At 38.0% G+C, this 21,249-nt stretch overlaps 1 protein-coding gene across 1 annotated transcript in view; it reads left to right on the top strand.

The window, feature by feature from the left end:
* R3HCC1L (R3H domain and coiled-coil containing 1 like) overlaps positions 1–21,249 on the top strand; it is a 101,511-nt gene that overhangs the window by 13,510 nt on the left and 66,752 nt on the right. Inside the window, exon 2 of the mRNA XM_064373996.1 lies at positions 19,450–19,559. The gene's annotated coding sequence lies outside the window, so the exon portion shown is untranslated. The remainder of the gene's footprint in view (positions 1–19,449; positions 19,560–21,249) is intronic.

Genomic DNA, 21,249 nt, shown 5'->3' with positions numbered 1-21,249 from the left:
AGAACTGGTATTCTTTGAATGTCTGGTAGAATTCACCAGTGAAGCCATCAGATCCAGGGCTTTTCTTTAATAGGAGACTTTTTACTACAGCTTCAATTAGGCTATTCTTTATTGGTTTGTTGAGGTTTTCTATTTCTTCATGGTTCAATCTTGATAGGTTGTGTATGTCTAGGAATTTTATCAGTTTCTTCCAGGTTTTCCAATTTGTTGGCATATAGATGTTAATAATTGTCTCTAATGATTCTTTGTGTTTATGGTCTCACTTGTTTTGTCACCTTTTTCATTTCTGATTTTATTTATTTGGGTCTTCTCTTTTTTCTTAGTTTAGCTGAAGTTTTGTCGATTTTGTTTCTCTTTTTAAAAAACCAACTTTTCAATTCATTGGTTTTCTATAGTCTAAATTCTATTTATTTCTTTCCTTCTACTAATTTTGGGTTAGATTTGTTCTTTTCTAGTTCCTTGAGGCACTTTGTTAGATTGTTTGAAGTCTTTCTGCTTTTTTGATGTAGGCATTTATTGCTATAATGTCCCTCTCACTGCTGCTTTTGCTGTATTCTATAGATTGTAGTGTTATATTTCCATTTTTAGTTGTTCCAAGAAATTTTTAAATTTCCTTAATTTCTTTGTTGATCATTCAGGTGTTGCTTAATTTCCATATGTTTGTGTGTTTTCTGAAGTTCCTCTTGTTATTGATTTTTAATTTTATTCCATTGTAGTCAGAAAAGATACTTTACATGATTTCTGCTTTTTTGAATTTGTTCAGACTTGTTTTGCTGCCTAAGATGGTCTGTTCTGGAGAATGTTCCATGTCTAGATGAAAAGCATGTGTATTCTGTGGCACTTGGGTGGGATGTTCTAGAAACGTAAGTTAGGCTGATATGTTCTAGTGTGTAGTTTAGCTCTGATGTTTCTTAAGTTCTAGAGACTTAAATGTGATAGAAGTTCATGTTTGTAGAGTTAGGAATTACAGAAGTAGTAATTTAGAATGTTAGTTGATTTTTTTTGGTCTGGATGATCTGTCCTTTACTGAGAGTGGAATGTTAAAGTCCCCTACTGTTAATGTATTGCAGTCTATCTCTCCCTTTAGATCTATTAACATTTGCTTTTTATGCCTGGCAGCATTGGTCTTTTTTCTTCTCTAATTGTGTATTTTCAGCTAGCCTCTTGAGTTCACTGATTCTTTCCTTTCTGTGATCCTTTCTGCTGTTGAGAGCCTCTGATGACTTTTTCATTTCAGCAAATGTATTTCAGAGTTCGAAGATTTGATTTTTTGTATTATTTCAATCTCTCTGTTAAATTTCTCCAATTTCTGAATTGGTTTTCTGTGTTGTCTTGGCGATCACTGAGTTCTCTTAAAATGGCTGGTTTGAATTCTTGCTTAGAGGGTTCCCAAATTGCTGTCTTGCTAGGGTCAATTACTGGTTCCTCACTTTGCTTTTTTGTGAGGCCTTGGTTCCCTGTTTGCTGTTGTTTCTTGTGGATGTTCTTCTGTATCTTTGCATTGAAGGATAGTTATTTATTCCAGTCTTTTCTTTCTGCCTGGTTTTTGGTTTTTTTGTTTTTAAAGCTCCCATGCTTGGATCTACTTGTTTGGGGTTTTAGTATGTGTTTGCTTAGTGATTCTCTGTAATATACCTCTCTTGGTTTTCTTTTTCTTTCTTTTTTTTTCCTGCTAGGTTGCTGCCTCCTTTTTGGCATCAACTGGTACATTAAGCCTATGTTTACCTCAGTTCTAGTAAGTAGTCAGCATGCTGCCCCTTCTGCCTGGCCGGGGGGTGGCGTCCCACAGGGGATATTCCAGTAGTGTGAGAAGGCTGGCTGTGGGTTCATGCCCAGGTGACTTACAGAATGAACCTCCTACAGGGTGGTGCTGCTGAACAGGTGCTTTGATTTGGTGTCTCCTTTGGCTGAATTACAGAGCAGCGTTTCTAGGGCTGGGAATAGTAGTCCCTCCTCTCCTCTTTGTCTCTGGCTGTCCTTAGGGATACTTCCTCTTTTACACACTCTCAAAACTTCCTGTAATTTGAGGCAGGGACAGGTCTCCTGCCAGAGATGCTAAGAGGGTAGGAAGCCGGTTGTCCACCTTATTCTCACTTTTTCCAGTATAGTGATTGCGAGTTGAGGGGGAAATTTTCTGCATTCTTGTTGCTGAGCATGTCGAGGGAAGGGGCATCACATTATGGAATTTCAGTTTTCCTTTTCTGCTCAGGTTTTTTCACTTTTCATGGCCCTGAAACTGTGTCCTCCTCATATTTGAATTCTGGGATATTGCTGGTGATAATCTCAGCACTTTGTATTTGTTTTTGGTTTTCTCTGGGGTGGTTGAGTGAAGCCAGCTTGCTTCTACGCTGCCATTTTGGAACTGGAAGAATGTGTGATAGACACATTTTTACATGTATCTGCACACACCTTTGGAAGAAGGTCTAGTGTGCACTGGTTAAGAGGTTGGGTTTTTGGGACCTAGCTTTGAATGATCTCTTTAGTACGTGAAGTGTGTGTCTTGAGCTATTTATTTAATTTGTCTGGGTCTCATTCCCTCATTTGTAAAATGGAAATGGTGATAATATTCTATTTTGTAGGATTGTTGTGAGGATTGACTCTTAGAACAATGACTGGCAAATGCTAAGAGCTCAGGAATTATTAGCTATTTATTACCACCACCACAACTACTATTACTGTTTCTACCACCACTTTGTCTATATATCTATTTTATTTGTTTTAAAATGAGTTATGTTCCTATATAGCTATATCTCATGCTAGTGGTATGATAGGCAGATGAATATAAAATTGGAGCTCAATACAGGAGATGTAGAGATGTGTTTTTTAAAAATGTTTGGCCTGAACCGTAAGGAGCAGAGAAGACTAAGGATGAAAAATTAGGGAATATGCATAGTAGTGGAGTATGAGGCAGCAAAGGAGCCAGCAAAAGAGTAGAGAGAGAGATTGTTTAGAGAAAGAAGGAGAACAAGGCACATACATTAGTGTAGAGGTTATATGAATTTGGATGAGATTTAGTTGCAACCAAGTTCCAGAGACTTAAATGTGATAGAAATTCATGTCTGTAGAGTTAGGAATTCCAGAAGTAGGCAGTTTAGGACTTATGTGGTTTGCCATGGTGTCATGTTTCTCCACTGTGCTTGGATTCTATTATTTTCCAAAGGCACTTTAGAGTCTAAGACAGCTACTAGCTTCAGCTGTTTTATGTACATCCAATCATCATCAGGAGAAAGAGAAGAACACATCTTACTTCCTTTAAGGATACTTCCTGGAAATTATATGTTACAGGTTGATTATCTCTTATCTAGTATCCTTAAATCCAGAGAAGAGTTTCAGATTTTTTTCATATTTTGGAATATTTGCATTACTCTGTGGATATCATGCAGGCCAGGCCATCTTGATACTTTCAACCATATCGTCATACCACAGAACAGAGAGAGAATAAGCAAAAAAAAAAAAAAAAAAAAGAAAGAAAAAGGAAAAGAAAGAAAGAGCATAGGGAGTAACAGTAATGCAGTACATCTTGACCCCATGTGAGGCATTGTGGGGAGTCTACTGTTGGCATATCCGGCGTGTACACGTGTCATTTTATTACTCTTTGTGGGTATGCTTGTGTGGAGGAATCTGGTGTGTGCAGATACATATTGCAGCTGATGGGGGCTGGGAGGGTCTTTCTTTCCTTGGGGACACTAAATAAACTGTGTTGAGTGCCTGCATTGTGACTGCAACCTATCACATGAGATCAGGTGTGGAATTTTTCACTTGTGGCATCCTGTTGACATTCAGACGTTTTAGATTTTTTAGCATTATAGATTTTGGATTAGGGAGTTCCATGTATACCACTTTTGCTCATATTCCATAGGTCAAACTTAGTCACATAGCCACACCTTGCTGCTGGAGAGGTTGGGAAATGCAGACTTTGTTTTGAATGGTCAGTGCCTGGCCATTCAAATAAAGAGCAGGAACAGTGAGAATAATCCCAGTGCAGCTAGATGAAGAATACAGGGTAGATAGCAGTTAATTATCTTTAGGACAGTTTAATTCATTATTGATTATTCTTGATAGAATTTTTATAATTTTTAAACTATGAGTACAAATTCACTCTTGTCAAATTGCATGAACAGTATGTTGTTTTTAGGGTGTAATCTCTTCATGAATCCTTGCTGAATTAGGATTATCAGTTTCTCATGAAGAAAAAATTATATATATGTATGTATGTGTTTATGTGCATGTGTGTGTATACATCCCCCATTTAACATTAGTGTTGGTCAGAATTATTTCATATGATAACAGTGTGAGGTAAAATTGATGGTAAATAAGCTGCTGATAACCCCCTTCTGTTTTAAGCCTGTAATTTTACCCAATCTTCTGTTTACTCTCCAATTTGGTTGTTTTTTTGGCCAATGTTTTTAATCTGTCTCTGTCCTTTTATATTACTACTCTCTCTCACTGCTGTTAATTATACTTCCCAAAATAGATAAATGAGCAAATTTAATTAAATGTGTTATTTGCACTGTCTCCTGATCATTAATGAATTTGTAAGTAAGGTCAGACCTATAATCTTCCTAGTATTATAATTCTTGAATCTTCACTGTCTACTCAATTGGTAATTATTTGCTTAATTTTTTTTTTAAAGCTTTTACATTTTATGTGTTTGTGCTCTTTCACTATTAGAAAGATAAAGATCTTCTAACAAAAAGGAAACTTTTTCTGTAGGATAGTCTGTACCTTTCAGTTGAAAATTTTTCTTTAGATGTGTTTTTGAATGATGAACAATTAAAAGTTTATATGTTGCTATTTGGATTTTTTAAAAAAATAAAAATATTATTTAACATATTTTGTCAATAGATGTGAGTTTAAAATAGACATATTTTCAAAGTCCAATAGTAAAAGAAAAAAAGGACTTAGAACAAAATACAGTGAGTAGTTTTTGTCCCACCACTCCCCACTGTCTCTAGTTCTCTCCTTAAAAAGTAACTACTTTCAATTCCTTCAGCTGTTTCTTCCAGCATTAACATATCTCTGTATTTTAAAATAATATATGTACAATGCTATCTTTTGATTTACTAGTATTTTTTTCCATTATATATGGAGTTTGTTTTATGGTAGAGAAAGTTTTACTATTATTAAATGCCATCTCCACTGCTGCTTTTCCCTAGCTTCCTAATTTAGTTGTATTAAAATATTTGGTTAAGTCAAATAGTTAATGTTATGTTTACATTACTGTGCCTCTGCAAATCTTATTTGCTGATAGTGTCTTAAATAGTCCCTCAGTGCAGTTTTCCACAAGGTCAATCACAGTAACCTGTCAGTTCCAATTTTCTTTTCTTTTCTTTTTTAATTACTGGAAATTTCTTTTCTAAAGACTTCCAGTGTCCTACTATTAAAGCCTACTCTCTCAACCTGCTGCATTGCTCTTTTCCTGGTATGATTTCCCCTTGTCATCATCCTTAGATTTTCTCTCCTGGGTTTGATTCTCCGAATATTGTTAGACTTCATATCATCTTCAGGCTTCATTTACCTCTTGCTTAGGTGGAACACATCCTCTGGTAGTTGTGTTGGATTCAGAAGATGGTACCGTGGCACAGAGTACGAGGATGACAGCCTTCAGCATGCCTGCTCTCTCACATAGCTTCAATCTGGATTGGTTGCCTTCTGCTGCTGGTGCACAGTTATCATCCTAGAGTCCCATTCAGTAGTATTCCTTCACTTCTCTCTTGTGTTGAATGTCTTGTTTTCCATATCTTATTTCTTCTTTCCTTTGGTTTGTTTCCTTGTTTGTTAAACGATGATAAGACCATCATTCTCTAGAATATCTGATCAGGCACAATCTCCCTGAAGAAAGCAGATTGCTACTTTTATATAGTGTTTTGGGGGAGTGTGGTGCTCAGGGATTAGAAAATTTTAAGAGGCAGCAGAAGTGGATTAACATAATCTATAGAGGAGTGGTTACTTGGGTGAAACCATTGTTGATTGGTTCGCACTTGGGTATTTTATTGTAGTGACTTTCTCCCTAACTTTAAATTGGCTGACTTTTAGAAGTGAAGGGCTAAGCTAACACTGATTGGCTTGTAAAAGAAAAGTGAGTTGTTTTGTTTTTACAATCGAATGGGTGTAAGTAGTCCTTGGCAACTTTTTACTATAATTATGAATAATCAATCTTTCCTAAATTTGTAAGTACTTTATAATTCTCAATCTTCTAGTAACTTTGTAGGAAAGCATACATGGTAGGTAATTTTTTGAGCCTTTCCATGTCTGAAAATATTTTTGGTTTCTATTTTCATGTTTGATTAATATAGTTTTGGTAAGTGTAAAACTCTAGATTGGAAATATTTTTCTTCAGAATTTTGAAGGTATAGTTTCTTTTTTCTCTTCATCCTTTGTTGCTTTTGAGAAGTCTAAGCCAGTGTGAACCCTCTTCCTTCGTTTGGATCTTTTCACTCAAAACTCAAAACTTGTTAGATCTCTGCTTTGTCATCAGTGTTCTGAAATTTCACAATGATGTGCTTTGGTGTGGGTCTGTGTTTGTGTTTATCCACTATGCTGAGTGTTTGTGGGAACCTTTCAATCTAGAACAGTTTGGGTTTATCTGATGTTTTCTCATGATTGGATTAAGATTATTCATTTTTGGCAGGAGTACCACAAAGTGTTGTTATGCTTTTGCATCATATCAGGAGGCACAAGATGTTCAAAATTTTAGATCACTTGATTACTATTATTTTTCCTCTTGTAATTTTTTTTGTGGTAAAATATATATAATTTATTTTTATGTTTGAACCCTCCTCCCCTACTTTTTTTTTTTGAGACAGAGTCTTGCTCCGTCACCCAGGCTGGAGGACAGTGGCTCAGTCTCCGCCCACTGTAACCTCTGCCTCTCAGGTTCAAGCGATTCTCCTTCCTCAGCCTCCCTAGTAGCTGGGACTACAGGCACGCACCACCATGCCCAGCTAATTTTTGTATTTTTGGTAGAGATGGGATTTCACCGTGTTGGCCAGGATGGTCCTAATCTCTTGACCTCGTAATCCGCCTGCCTCCCATAGTGCTGGGGTTACAGGCCTAAGGGATTACAGGCTTGAGCCACCTCGCCCAGTTATTTGAACCATTTTTAAGTGTATAGCTTAGTGGCATTGTATTCTCTTTGTAATTCACATTGACAGTCCCATTGTAACTTTAAAGTATCTTGTGAAAAAATACAGAGACTTGGTAAATATCCTGTCACTACTTGAACTTTCACTCACTAATTTTAGTATCCATTTGTTGTAAACATCTTGTTACTCCTTGAACTTTTGCTCACTAATTTCAATATCCATTAGTGATTTCTGCCTGATTTTCATAATGGTTCCTAAGTGGTGATATTCTAATTCCATTATTCCCTCTATGCTTATTTATAATAGCACTTTGTTTATTTTGACGTTGTCCCTGACTTGGCCAATGGGAGCCCCTTCAATTCTTTTGACATTCCCCTGTTATTCTTTGAGAACATACTCTAGGCTCATCTTGCACTTTCCCAGCCCCAGCCTTGGAATAAGGAATTTCCTCTCGGAGCCCTGGTTCCTTTTCATAGAGAATGACTTTAAAAGCCACAGTCTGGACTGTAGATGTCTTTCTTGGTTGCAACTGTTACTGCTTCTAGGCCTTCTCAGCAGATATCTAGGAAATAGATACATGTGAGAGGAGGGAGTATGTGTGTTTGTGCATATGTGTGCACACACTAGTACATCTTTATTAAAAGCAGTGAGTTTATACAGATACCTTAGACTCTGACCCAACACTACAGGGTTTATTCTGTTCTTTCCTTCATTCCTTATTTGTAGCATTGTTTTCCACAATGAGAAACGTGGCCCTATTACTCATATTTTTGCTTATCAGATCAATTCTAGAATATAAGAAAATAGTTTAAGAATTGTTAACTCATACCACCATTTAAAAGACACCTCATAAGTAGAATTCAGTGTTTGTTTATAGTTTTTTTTTTCCACTTTAGCCAAGGGCATTTAATCTAAATCTGTACTGTGTAGTAATAGGGTAGCTATCAGCCACATGAATAGAGATGTGTTGCAGGTGTAAAATGTACATTGGATTTGAAAACTTACTACAAAATAAATAGGAACTATCTCATTGATATTTTAATTATAATTTATGTTATGTGTCAAAATATTTTTAGATGTATTAGATAAAATATATTAATAAAATTAATTTCACTTTAATGTGGCTACTAGAAAATGTTAAATTAGATATGTGGCTTCATTATATTTCTGTTAGACTATGGTAATCTAAACCATGTTCAAAAGTTACTTGGATTAATTTTCCTTCTCTAACATTCTTTCCCTCATTTGAAATACAGTTTGCTTCATTTATTTCTGTTTGTATTCTTTTTTACTCAATCCTAATTGATTTTATTTATTCTTCAGTATGTGAAACATCAACATATTTCCAAAAGTCAGAACTCTACAAAAAAAGTATATACTCAGGGCACTGTCACCCATTCCTTCTGTCCTCACTCTAACCTGTCCTCTGTAGGTTACCAATTTCATGATTCTTCCAGTTATCCTTCATGTATTTTTTTCCCTCAGGATTGAGGAGATAGATGTATATTTTCTTATTTTTCTTTCATTCTTACACAAAAGGTAGCATACTATAGATAACTCTTTTGTACTCTTGTGCTGTTTCTAGTAGTTTGAATTTTCAAAAAGTACTGCAGCCTTGTCCATGTGTATTTTGGTATGTTAAAGGTGTATTTTGGGATAAATTTTTAAAATGGAGTGGTTGGACCAAAAGTTAAAAGCGTACATAGTTTTCTTAAATATTGCTAAATCCTTTTCTGCAGGGGTTGTACAAATTTGAATTCCCATCAGCAGTGTATGAGAGGGTTAGTTTCCCCACAACCTCTTCATCAGAGTGTGTTGGCATACTTTTTAATATTTGCCAACTTGATAGATAAGAAACAGTATCTCAGTATAGTTTTAATGTTTGTTTCTCTTATTAGTGAAGTTGAACATGTTTTCATATGTTTAAGGGTCATTTTTTAATCTTTTTGTGTGAAATGTATGTTCATTTTTTCCATCAGATGTTTGGTCCCCTCCGCTTTCTCAATTTTTAGGAGTTTTTAATATATTAGGAGTATTAGCTCTTTACTGGTGATGTATGTTACAAATATTTTCTTTCAGTTTGTAGTGTTTGTACGTGGATATGAATGTTTAGACCTTGATTTAGTCCAGTTTTTGAGTTTTTTGTTTTATCTGAACTTTGGATTAAAATTAGAGGTTTCCCTTGTACGCATGGTAAATAATTCACCGTGTTTTCTTCTAGTACTTGTGTGGTTTTAGTTGTTAATTAGGATCCTTGATCTATTTGGAGGTATGGTTTCTTTAAAAATGAATAAAAAGACCAATTTTGCCCAGCGGGTTCTTTGATACTCTACCTTTATCATATATGAAATTTTCATTTGGTTTATTTCTAGACTTTTTATTTCTGTACCATTATCACACAGTTTCAATTACAGAGGCTTGATAGTATGTCAAGGGCTAGCTTTTATAATTTTTAATGTTTTCTTGACAATTCTTGCATGTTTATTTTTCTGTTGAACTTTAGTATCAGCTTGTCTGTCTTAATAAAAAAGCTTTTGGGTATTTTTATTGAGTTTATGTTAAGTTTATTAATTAACATATGGAAAACTGACATTTTAATGCTGTTGGTTTCTGCTGAGATTTCTGTCCAAGAACAAAGAATATCTTTCCATTTGTCAGATCTACTTTTGTGTCTTTCAGGAATGTTTTAAAGTTTTCTTCATATTTAAGTCCTTGATAAATTCTCTGTTTTTTTTTTTTCAGCTCAATAATATGTTTTGTAGATCTTTCTTTGTATGTCTTCATAGTTTTCTACAGTGTAGATGTACCATAATTTATTTAACCTGGCTGATGTGGGTGGACATTAAAATTATTTAAAATTTTTTACTACTGGGAAGGTGCCAAGATGGCCAGGAGAAGCCAGCACTGGAATGCAGCTCCCAGTGAATGAGACGCAGAGGGCTAGAGGACTTCACGATTCCAAACGATGTGCCAGGTTCATTTCTGTGGGACTGATAGGGCTCTGAAAATAGGCCCAGGAAAGGAGCCGAAGGGCGAGAGCCGCCCAGGGGGTCAAATCAAGATGAGATGGGGGAGGGGAGCCCATCCCCACCTGAAATGTGCAGCCTGCTCGGAGGGTCAGAGGGTCAGGAGACTTAACCCCTTTGGTGCTGTAATTCGGATTCTGTGCTTACCTCATCCCTCCTGCAACCCATGGCCCACAAGAGCCCTGCCAGACGGTGGGGCACTGTGGGTAGTTGATGCAAATCTGAGCAGTGGCTACTGCCGGTGGCAAATAGTCGCAGGGACCTGGGTGGGAGTTTGGACTAATGCCAGTGGGACCGACCTTCCCACAGAGGAAGGCAGAGTTGAAAGCAGGGAAACAGACCATAACGACTGGCAGGCCACACCTCCACAGAACTGAAACTGAAGCCCTCACTAGAGAGCTTGGCAGCAAATACACCAACTTGGCCCCAACCAGCAATATCGAGCTCTGGGAAAGACGTTATTGGGAAGGTGGGGCCAATCTCACCTGCAAACCAACTCCAGGGAAGGACTGCCCACCCAGCAACCTGCCTGAATCCTAGAGAGCCCAGCAGTGCCCCTCTACAAGCCAGAAGAGATACAGCTCCCACCTCAATAGAAAAAAAGTCCACTCAGAAACTCCTCCTGAAATTAACAACTTCAAAGATTAAAGGGAGATAAATCCACAAAGAAGAGAAAAAAACAGCACAAAAAAGGATGAAACCATCAAAGAGCAGAACACCTCTTCTCCCAGGGATCACAACTCCTCACCATCAAGGGAACAAAAAAAGACAGGATGAGGCCGGGCGCGGTGGCTCAAGCCTGTAATCCCAGCACTTTGGGAGGCCGAGGCGGGTGGATCACGAGGTTAAGAGATCAAGACCATCCTGGTCAACATGGTGAAACCCCGTCTCTAATAATACAAAAAATTAGCTGGGCATGGTGGCGCGTGCCTGTAATCCCAGCTACTCAGGAGGCTGAGGCAGGAGAATTGCCTGAACCCAGGAGGCGGAGGTTGCGGTGAGCCGAGATCGCGCCATTGCACTCCAGCCTGGGTAACGAGCGAAACTCCGTCTCAAAAAAAAAAAAAAAAAAAAAAAAAAAAAAAAGACAGGATGAATCTGATGAATTGACAGAAGCAGGCTTTAGAAGGTGGATAATAACAAACTTCTCTGAGTTAAAAGACCATGTTCTAACCCAATGCAAAGAAACTAAGAACCTTGAAAAAAGGTTAGATGAAATGCTAACTAGAATAACCAGCTTAGAGAAGAACATAAACGACTTGATGGAGATGCAAAACACAGCACGAGAACTTCTCAAGGCATACACAAGTTTCAGCAGCTGAATTGATCAAGCAGAAGAAAGGATATCAGAGATAGATGATCAGATCAATGAAATAAAACAAGAAAGCAAGAAGAGAGAAAAAAGAGTGAAAAGAAATAAACAAAGCCTCCAAGAACTATGGGATTATGAGAAACAACCTAATCTACCCTTGATCGGCATACCTGAATGTGAAGGGGAGAATGAATCCAAGTTGGAAAACACTCTTCAAGATATTATCCAAGACAACTTTCCCAACCGAAAAAGTCAGGCCAACATTCAAATCCAGGAATTACAGAGAACACCACAAAGATATTCCTCCAGAAGAGCAACCTGAAGGCACATAGTGTCAGATTCACCAGGGTCGAAATGAAGGAAAAAATCGTAAGGGCAGCCAGAGGGAAAGGTCAAGTCACCCACAAAGGAAAGACCATCAGACTCACAGCGGATCTCTAGGCAGAAACCCTGCAAGCTAGAAGGGAGTGGGGGCCCATATTCAACATCCTTAAAGAAAAGAACTTTCAACCCAGAATTTTATATCTGGCCAACCTAAGCTTCATAAGTGAAGGAGAAATAAAATCCTTTATGGACAAGCAATTGCTGAGAGATTTTGTCGCTACAAGACCTGCCTTACAAGAGCTACTGAAGGAAGTACTAAACAGGGAAAGGAACAACCAGTACCAGCCACTGTAAAAGCGTACCAAATGGTAAAGAACAACAATGCAATGAAGGAGCCACGTCAACTAACGGGCAAAACAACAAGCCAGTAAGAAAATGGCAGGATCAAATTCAAACGTAACAATATTAACTTTGAATGTGAATGGCCTAAATGCCTCATTCAAAAGACACAGACTGGCAAACTGGATAAAAAGTCAAGACCCATCGGTGTGCTGTATTCAGGAGACCCATCTCCCATGCAAAGACTCACATAGACTCAAAGGGATGGAAAAAGATGTACTAAGCTAGTGGAGAGCAAAAAAAAAGCCGGGGTAGCAATCCTAGTCTCTGATAAAACAGACTTTAAACCAACAAAAGATCAAAAGAGACAAAGAAGGGCATTACATAATGCTAAAAGGATCAGTGCAACAAGAAGAGCTAACTATCCTAAATATATATGCACCCAATGCAGGAGCACCCAGATACATAAAGCAAGTTCTTCATGACCTACAAAGAGACTTAGACTCATGCACAGTAATAGTGGGAGACTTTAACACTCCACTGACAATATTGGACAGATCAACCAGACAAAAAGCCAACAAGGATATCCAGGACATGAACACAAGTTTATACCAAGTGGACCTAATAGACATTTACAGGACACTCCACCCCAAATCCACAGAATACACGTTCTTCTCAGCACCACATTGCACTTACTCCAGAATTGACCACATAGTTGGAAGTAAATCACTCCTCAGCAAATGCAAAAGAACGGAAATCATAACAAACAGTCTCTCAGACAACAGCGCAATCAAATTAGAACTCAGGATTAAGAAAAGCACTCAAAACCTCACAGTCACATGGAAACTGAACAACTTCCTCCTGAATGAAGAATGGATAAACAATGAAATGAAGGCAGGAATAAAAATGTTCCTTGAAACCAATGAGAATGAAGACACAATGTACCAGATCCTATAGGACACATTTAAAGCAGTGTCTGGAGGGAAATTTATAGCAATAAATGCCCACATGAGAAACAAGAAAATATCCAAAATCTGCACACTTTTGTCAAAATTGAAAGAGCTAGAGGAGCAAGATCAAAAAAACTCAAAAGCTAGCAGAAGACAAGAAATAACTAAGATCAGTGCAGAACTGAAAGAGATAGAGACACACAATCCCTTCAAAAAATCAATAAATCCAGGAGCTGGTTTTTTGAAAAGATCAACAAAATAGACTGCTAGCTAGACTAATAAAAAAGAAAACAGAGAAGAATCGAATAGATACAATAAAAAATGATAAAGGGGAGATCACCACCGATTCCTCAGAAATACAAATTACCATCAGAGATTACTACAAACAACTCTATGCACATAAAGCAGTAAATCTGGAAGAAATGGATAAATTCCTGGACACTTTCACACTCCCAAGACTAAGCCAAGAAGAAGTTGAAATGCTGAATAGACCAATAACAAGGTCTGAAGTCTAGGAAGCAATTAATAGCCTACCGACCAAAAAAGTCCAGGTCCAGACGGGTTCACAGCTGAATTCTACCAGACATACAAAGAGGAGCTGATACCATTCCTGTTGAAACTATTCCAAAAAATACAAAAAGAGGGAATCCTCCCTATCTGTTTCTATGAGACCAACATCATCCTGATACCAAAATCTGGCAGAGACACAACTGAAAAAGAAAACTACAGGCCAATATGCATGATGAACGTTGATGCAAAAATCTTCAACAAAATACTGGCAAACCAAATTCAACAGCACATCAAAAAGCTTATCCACCATGATCAAGTAGGCTTCAAATGGGGGATGCAAGGCTGGTTCAACATATGCAAATCTATAAATGTAATTCATCACATAAACGGAACCAAAGACAAAAACCGCATAATTATCTCAATAGATGCAGAGAAGGCCTTCAACAAAATTCAGCAGTCTTTATGCTAAAAACTCTCAATAAACTAGGTATCGACGGAACATATCTGAAAACAATAAAAGCTATTTATGACAAACCCACAGCCAGCATCATACTGAATGGGCAAAAATTAGAAGCATTCCCTTTAGAAACTGGCACTAGACAAGGATGCCCTCTCTGACCACTCCTATTCTGTGAGAGCAGTTAGGCAAGAAAAAGAAACAAAGGACATTCAATTAGGAAAAGAAGAAGTCAAAATGTCCCTATTTGCAGATTATATGATTGTATATTTAGAAGACCCCATCATCTCAGCCCAAAACTTCCTTAAGCTGATAAGCAACTTCGGCAAAGTCTCAGGATGCAAAATCTGTGCAGAAATCACAAGCATTCCTATACACCAATAAGAGACAGAGAGCCAAATCATGAGCGAACTCCCATTTACAATTACTACAAAGAGAATAAAATACCTAGGAATACAACTAACAAAGGAGATAAAAGAGCTCTTTAAGAACTACAAACCACTGATCAAGGAAATAAGAGAGGACACAAGCAGATGGAAAAACATTCCATGCTCGTTGTTAGGAAGAACTATTATTGTGAAAACGGCCATACTGCCCAAAGTAATTTATAGATTCAATGCTATCCCCATGAAGCTACCATTGACCTTCTTCACAGAACTGGAAAAAACCACTTTAAACTTCATATGAAAGCAAAAAGAGAGCCCACATTGCCAAGACAATTCTACGCAAAAAGAACAAAGCTGGAGGCATCACGCTACCTGACTTCAAACTATACTATAAGGCTACAGTAATCAAAACAGTGTGTGTGGTACTGGTACCAAAACAGAGATATAGACCAATGGAACAGAAAAGAGGCCTTGGAGGCAACGCCACACATCCACAACCATCTGATCTTTGACAAACCTGACAAAAACAAGCAATGGGGAAAGGATTCCCTGATTCATAAATGATGTTGGGAAAACTGGCTAGCCATATGCAGGAAACTGAAACTGGACCCCTTCCTTACACCTTATACAAAAATTAACTCCAGATGGATTAAAGATTTAAACATAACTAACAGTATAAAAACCCTAGAAGAAAACCTAGGCACACCATTCAGGACATAGGCGCAGGCAAGGACTTCATGACTAAAACATCAAAAGCAATGGCAACAGAAGCCAAAATAGACAAATGGGACCTAATTAAGCTTAAGAGCTTCTGCACAGCAAAATAAACGATCATTAGAGTAAACAGGCAACCAACAGAATGGGAAAAAATTTTCGCACTCTACCCATCAGACAAAGTATCCAGAATCTGCAAAGAACTAAAACAGATTTACAGGAAAAAAACAAACCCATTCAAAAGTGGGCAAAGGATATGAACAGACACTTTTCAAAAGAAGACAAATATATAGCCAAAAACATATGAAAAAATGCTCATCATCACTGGTCATTAGAGAAATGCAAATCAAAACCACATTGAGATACCGTCTCACACTAGTTACAATGGTGATCATTAAAAAATCTGGAGACCGAGAGAGATCCAAGATGTCTGATCACTAGCAGCTCAGGATCGTAGCTCCCAGTGAAAGCGCAGAGAACGAGAGGACGCCACACTTTCAGACGAATTTTTGTTGCTTACGGACCAAGAGATTCCCAGTGGAGGAGCCCCACGGTTCGCCAGGGTGACTCTTGTGGCCGGTGTGGCGGTTTTGCTGGCGCCTCAGCGTGGCAGTTCTTGGTGCAGGGTCCAGAGATTCCCGGGCAGAAAAGCACCATCAATCTTAACACTGCTGTTTTGGCCAGTGCAGTGGATTGCTCAGATTTCGGCGCTGAGAATCAACAAGTTGGACATCCGCTCAGAGACCTAGTTAGAAAGTCGGTAATTACAAAGATGACAATGAAGGGAAGAAAGCAGCCTAAAAAGGCAGAGAATACCCAAAATCAGAATGCCTCTACCTCTACAGGGGATCACAGTTCCTCATCAGCAACGGAACAAGGCTTAATGGAGAGCGAGTGTGTTCCATTATCAGAAGCAGGTTTCAAAAGGTGGGTGATAAGAAACTTCTGTGAATTAAAAGAACTTGTTCTAACCCAATGCAAAGAAACTAAGAACCTTGAAAAAAGGTTTGATGAAATGCTAACGAGAATGGACAATTTAGAGAGGAATATAAATGAATTGATGGGGCTGAAAAACACAACATGAGAACTTCATGAAGTATGCACAAGTTTAAACAGTCGAATTGATCAAGCAGAAGAAAGGATATCAGAAGTCAAGGACCAGCTCAGTGAAATGAAACGAGAAGACAAGATTGGAGAAAAAAGGATAAAAAGGAATTAGCAAAGTCTCCAGGAAATATGGGACTATGTGAAAAGACCTAATTTACGTTTGATAGGTGTACCTGAATGTGACGAAGAGAATGAATCCAAGTTGGAAAATACTCTTCAGGATATCATTCAGGAAAACTTTCCCAACTTAGCAAGGCAGGGTAATATTCAACTCCAGGTAATACAGAGAACACCACAAAGATATTCTTCAAGAAGACCAACCCCAAGGCACATAATCGTCAGATTTATTAGGGTTGAAATGAAGGAGAAAATACTAAGGGCAACCAGAGAGAAAGGTCAGGTTACCCACAAAGGGAAGCCCATCAGACTCACAGCAGATCTCTCAGCAGAAACCCTACAGGCCAGAAGAGAGTGGGGGCCGATATTCAACATCCTTAAAGAAAAGAACTTTCAACCCAGAATTTCATATCCAGCCAAACTAAGCTTTACAAGCGAAGGAAAAATTAAATCTTTTGCGAACAAGCAAGTACTTAGAGATTTCACCACCACCAGGCCTGCTTTACAAGACCTTCTGAAAGAAGCACTATACATATAAAGGAACAACCAATATCAGCCTTTCCAAAAATATATCAAAAAGCAAAGAGCAACACAATGAAAAATTTACACCAACTAATGGGCAAAACAACCCGCTAGCATCAAATGGCAGTATTAAACTCATATATATTCAAATTGGACAAAAAGCCAAAACCCATCGGTATACTGCATCCAGACCCATCTCACATGCAACGATATACAAAGACTCAAAACAAAGGGATGGAGGAAGATTTACCAACCAACCAGAGAGTAAAAATAAACAAATAGATAAAAAGTAGGAGATGCAATTCTCACCTCTGATAAAATAGACTTTAAAGCAACAAAGATCAAAAGAGGCAAAGAAGGACATTCCATAATGGCAAAAGGATCAGTGTAACAAGAAGAGCTAATGATTCTATAGATCAACGAGACAGAAAATTAACAAGGACATCCAGGACTTGAACTCAGACCCGGAACAAGTAAACTTAATAAACATTTATAGAACTCTCCACTTTAAATACACAAAACACACATTACCACCTCACACCTATTCCAAAAGTGACTACATAATTGGAAGTAAATCACTCCTCAGTAATCGCATAGCATTTCATAGGTTTAAATGAAATATTGGTTGGCTGCTTGTTTGTTATTTTCTTCCCTTATTCCTTCCTGTCTACATCATTAAGTATAATTATTGGTATAAAAGAGGTTTTCAATACCCATTACTAAACTGCATTCTGGCCTGGGCAAGAAAGCAAAACTCCCATTCTCTCTCTCTCTTTCTCTTCCTTTTTCTTCCTCTTCTTCATTCTTTTTTTTTTTTCTTTCTTCAAAAAAAAAAAAAAAAAATCTGGAGACCACAGATGCTGGAGAGGATGTGGAGAAAAAGGAATACTTTTACACTGTTGGTGGGAGTGCAAATTAGTTCACCCATTGTGGAAGACTGTGTAGATTTCTCGAGGATCTAGAAATAGAAATTCCGTTTGACCTAGCAATCCCATTACTGGGTATATATCCAAAGGATTATAAATTGTTCTATCATAAAGACACATGCACATGTATGTTTATTGTGGCGCTGTTTACGATAGCAAAGACCTGGAACCAACCCAAATGCCCATTCATGATAGACTGGACAAAAAAAAGTGGCACATAAACAGCATGGAATACTATGCAACCTTAAAAAACGATGAGTTTGTGTCCTTTGTAGAGACATGGATGAATCTAGAAACCATCATTCTCAGCAAACTGACACAAGAACAGAAAACCAAACACCACATGTTTTCACTCGTAGGCGAGTGATGAACAATGAGAGTACTTGGGCACAGGGAAGGGAACAACACTCAAAGGGCTAGGTGGTGGGGGAGTGGAAGGGAGGGGAGGGACAGCGGGGGGGGGGGTGGCGGGGAGGATGGAAGGGGATAACACAGGGAGAAATGCCTGATGCAGGCAATGGGAGTGGGGCGATGGAAACAGCAAACCACTGTGGCATGCATGTACCTATGCAACAATCCTGCAGGATGCAGGATGTGCACGTGTACCCCAGAGCCCAAATACGATAAAAAAAAATTTTTTTTTTACTAATATAAACAGTTCTGGAATAAGTAAGTATCCTTGTAGAAGTCCAGTTACTTCCTTATGATAAATTAATCAAAGGAGAATTGCCTCGTCAAAGGCTTTTTGACACACAAAAGTTTCTGAAACATAGTGTTCACAGCTTTCCGTATTAGTAAAATGTATACCTCTGCTGCCAGTGTGTTTGAGCCCTATCTGTTGACTTTCAGCAAAATAGAGGTTTTTTTTTTTAATATTTGCCATTTTTATAGCAAAACAAAGTATGATTAGATTGCATTTCTTTGCTAACTGCTGAGGTTTTATTTTTTAATTCGTCCACCATTCGGCTGGCCTGTCAGCCAGCCAGCATATACTTACTGAGTATCCATCATGTTCCGTAACCTATCCCATGTGTTAAAACTGTAGTAATGATTATAAGTTGAACATCTGTATATGTATGTCTCTGTGTCTGTGTGTGTGCATGTTTAAGATAGGATCTCATTCTGTCACCGAGTTTGGAGTGCAGTGGTGCCATCACAGCTCACTGCAGCCTTTACCTTCTGGGCTCAAGTGATGCTCCCAAATCAGCCTCTTGAATAGCTGGGAGTACAAGTGCATGCTGCCATACTTGGCTGATTTTTGTATTTTTTTGTAGAGATGGGGTTTTGCCATGTTGCCCAGGCTGGTGTCGAAACCCTGAGCTCCAGTGGTCTGTCTGCCTTGGCTTCCCGAAGTGCTGGATTATAGGCATGAGCCACCATGCCTGGTCTCTTTTTGTGATTTTTGTTATTTTGTGTCTTATCTTTTTTGTTGTTGACAGTTATACTTTCCTATCCGCAGGTCTGAGAATGGCAGAAGATGCCTTTTCTTTATTCTGTTTGGTTGATGAGCTTCTAAAAAGTGTTTTTGTATGTGTGTCTTCATTGCACATTCTGTGGCAAATCACTGTGTTAAACTCTTAGTATTTACAAAGTGAAATAATGAAAGTTAAGTGCCTAGACAGGTGTCAAAGAAATAACTGTATTAAAATAACTTTTATTATTACTGTTTTTTAGGTGAGACTGCTGTTGGTCAGAAAGGAACTTTTGTACGATTTGCCTTCAGACACAGTGTATCTGCATGTTGTAGAGTTTTATTATTAAGAAAATAAAATGTCACTTATATGGTAAGTTGCCTTTATTATGCATATTTTATAGAAATATTGTCTGTTTACTCTAAAGATTTGTTTGCTTGTATTTTGTTTTTACAGTGTCATTTTATTTTGTAACTGTCATGTAAAACAAGTTTGAAGATGGCAGTTTCCTGAAAGATGTAGGGTCTTTTGAAGATTTTTTTACTTCTGTTTACTGTCTGTTTTAATTTTATTCTTTGTAGTAGAGAGGAGAACAAGTGCTGTTTAAATATTGGGATTAGTTTTCAAAGTTGGATTACTAGCTTTGCTCTGTCTCTTTCCACTGTAACAGTGAGAGTTAACATCCTTCTTAACAAGTTCTGGCTTCCCTAGTTGTATAGTAAGCAGCAAAGATGCAGTGTTATTTCAAGGGTTTGATTAACTGATTCAGGAAGAATAGGTGGTCATTTAAATAGTAAAGTATTATAAAACATAATGAAAAATGTTGTTAAATAACTTAGAAATGAAAAAAGGTAACTGATTTTAATGTTTAAATATTACCCTATAAGTATTTATTGTCAGTTAAAAATTTTTTTTTCAAGGAAGATTTGGTAGGTTGATAAAACCTGCTGTTTTGTGAGGTTTTCTTACTCACATCCTCTGATGATCTTTTGAGTATATTTCAGCTTCTGACTCTCCTGTGTAGCCAGTGACAATGGGCCAGCCGATGCGTAGGGTGATAGCTTTAATGGTAACCAGAGGGTTGGTCACAGCAATTGTCAGAAGATAAATATACTCATGTGCTGCTGACGCACATTGCAAAACTTGTATGGAAATTATGACACAATACTGGTGATTTTCTGAATTTTCTCTTAAATGGTTTTGCACAGCTAAACACAGTGAGAGATAAACGTTGATGTTGAGAGCTGAGTTTAAACTACATAGTCTCAAATAGAATCCAGGGATGGGGAACTGTAGGCACAGAAAAAAGAGAGGAACAAGATTATCCTTAGATTTGGTTTTTTCTTAGTCTTTTTGCTTTTGTTAGCATCGGAAAACAGTCTTCGGCATTTCTAGATGTTTTGCATAGCTCATGTGAGTAGAAGCGTAGGATTTCATTGTGCATGACTGAAAAGGCCTTGGTCTCAGAGCAAATCAAAATGAGTTTTAATCTTGGTTATTTGAAATCTCCTTGTACCTGTCTTATTAGGAGTATTTTTTTTTTTTTAAGAAGAAACTAATTTGCAGCTGGCTATAAAGAGTGACATTGTGTCTGGGAAAATGCTGTACTAACACACCGTGCTGTCCCACAAGAGTACTTCTCAAGTCCCCAAACGCAGTGCTGGCAATCTGTGACAGCCTGTGAATTGTTGGGCAGCAGTTGGGGAAAGTGGACAGCAGAGTGAGGTGGCTGTGTGTAAGTTATAGAGGAGGCGGGGAGGGGAAGAAGTGAGACAAGAGCAGAGCAGCTTCTAAGTTTTGTGGGCAGTTTGAATGGAAGGCGTTTTAGTTGTTGGGTTCTGCTAATACAGCTCTGAAACAAATAGCTGGAGGGTGGAGTGGAAATACTGTATTTCACTTTTCCTTTCAAGGTGTTATTCATTCTGTCATCCAAACTGTAAGTTTGGCTGGGTATGGTAGCTCACCCCTGTAATCCCAGCACTTTGGGAGGCCTAGGTGGGCAGATGACTTGAGACCCGAAGTTCAAGACCAGCCTGGCCAACACAGGGAAACCCCATCTCTA

This window comes from Aotus nancymaae, unplaced genomic scaffold (genome assembly GCF_030222135.1).
Source record: "Aotus nancymaae isolate 86718 unplaced genomic scaffold, 86718_ANA_hifiasm-v0.15.2.pri h1tg000010l, whole genome shotgun sequence".
Classification (NCBI taxonomy): domain Eukaryota; kingdom Metazoa; phylum Chordata; class Mammalia; order Primates; family Aotidae; genus Aotus; species Aotus nancymaae.
This window is presented reverse-complemented; position numbering and strand designations above follow the sequence as displayed.